At 31.0% G+C, this 2088-nt stretch overlaps 1 protein-coding gene across 1 annotated transcript in view; it reads right to left on the minus strand.

Moving 5' to 3' along the window:
* The window catches only part of BRWD1 (bromodomain and WD repeat domain containing 1), a 110031-nt gene that overhangs the window by 54501 nt on the left and 53442 nt on the right, over nucleotides 1–2088 (minus strand).

A 2088-nucleotide genomic window follows, 5' to 3' on the forward strand; every position in this document is an offset into this window, starting at 1 on the left:
TGGTGTTGACAACACCAAGTCAAGGGTTAAGATCCCCTTACCGGTCATCTTTAAAAAAAATAGATAGATAGATAGATTAGATAGATTAGATAGATAGATAGATTAGATAGATAGATAGATAATAAAATAAATAAATAGAGAAATATCTGAAATAATCCTCAAATATTAACCAATATTATTTTCAAGTTTTAAATTTTTAGATGATTTGTTGTTGTCAGTACTTTTCAATTCTGTTTAAATTTTTTAAATAGTGTATTTTTATTAAAACAAAATATAACTTTCAAAAATCGGCCAAATAAAAAAACTATATTAGTCTTAAATTTTAATAAGGGGATGTCATTCCTCAAATACCAGTCATACATGAAATTATCCAATGAAACCAAATATTCTTCGAACTAATTCACAAATCAATTTTCACACAGGTGCCATCTGTTTGATGAACACTGGTCTGTTTTAGAATTTCAACATTATCACTGGCTGATCTTAAAATAAATTGTGCTTACCTTTCTTAAGGCAAAAATTCATATTAATGAGTTTCAGGACTGATAATGAATAAGGATGGGCTAAAACATTCCGTAAGAACAAGAAAATCTAGCAAACATACTTTTTAGAAAAATCAGTGTGAAGGTACTACATACCTAAAAAGGCTCTGAACAACTACAGGACCAATAGAAGAAAAAGATTTTTTTTTTAAATCCTAGAATGTCATTCTAGAAGAGGAAGCTGAAAACTTAAGGAAGTAAGCAAAAAGTTGACAGACTAATCCATTAGTTTAGGCTAACGAAAATTACAATTCAAGCCTCCTATGTACAGGAGAATCCTCCAGGCTTTGGCTATTAGCCCAAAAGGCCTACAAACTACACCTATAGGTGAACTACAGTAAAACTGCAGAACTAAAGCCAACTCTTGTTTGGATAAGGTAAATAGGCTTGATAGTGGCCCTAGCAGTCTGTCAGAAGCAAATGTAAATATTCTCTGGGGACGAAATACCATCTTATGCTTCAAATCTTCTCTAACACTTACCATTCAATCCAAAAAACAAACAACAAAGATAATATGATTGTAAGAAATGAAAAAAATCAATAGGCAATGGAAACTGGTCCACAGGGAAGCAGGATATTAAAAAAATGAAATTACCAGAACTTGGCTTTTACAATAACTATGGCTGATTTTCAAGGAATTAAAACGATGAGATTTTCAGCAGAAAACTGAAAATTCTCAAAAAGAAAAACCAAATGAAAATTCAGAACCAAAAAATATAGTAACTAAAATTAAGAAATGAATAGGTTTAACAGTAGACTGTGCACAGCTAAAGAGAACTAATGAACTGAAATACAGATCAGGAAAAAAATCTAGAAAAGCAAATAGCCTAAGAAATAAAAGCAAGAGGGAAATGATAAGGAATTATATAATGTCTAACATACAGTTGTCCCTCAATGTCTGTGGGGAATTAGTTCCAGGACCTCCTCCGATACCAAAATCCACAGATGTGACATAATATATGCATATAACCCATGCATATCTTCCCATATATTTTAAGTCATCTATTACTTATAATACCCAACACAATGTAAATGCTATGTAAATGGTTATAATCTATTGTTTAGGGAACAATGACAAGAAAAAAAAATCTGTACGTGTTCAGTACAATTTTTTTCGAGTACTTTCGATCTAAGGTTTAATTTACAGATGCAGAACCGACAAATACGGAGGACTGACTATATATGTAACTAGAATCTCAGAAGGAAAAGGGAAAGTAAAAAATGGAAACATATTCTATGTACACACTAGCCAAAAGAATGCTACCAGAGCTACGTTAATAAAAAAGAATTTAAAGAAAAAAGAATTATTAGACATAAAAGGCTCAATTCATTAGAAAAAAGCAAATAACATAGCTTCAAACCATATAAAGGAAAAATTTACAGAACAAGTAGAAATAGCAAAATTTACAAACATAGATATTTGAACACACATCTCACTACTGGTAGCATTACAATCATTTTGAAACTAATAAGGTTAAATATACGCATATCTTATGACCCAACAGTTTCACTCCAAGGCACATATCCCCTCCCCCCAAAAAATACA

Source organism: Galeopterus variegatus, unplaced genomic scaffold (assembly GCF_000696425.1).
Source record: "Galeopterus variegatus unplaced genomic scaffold, G_variegatus-3.0.2 Scaffold3416, whole genome shotgun sequence".
Lineage (NCBI taxonomy): Eukaryota > Metazoa > Chordata > Mammalia > Dermoptera > Cynocephalidae > Galeopterus > Galeopterus variegatus.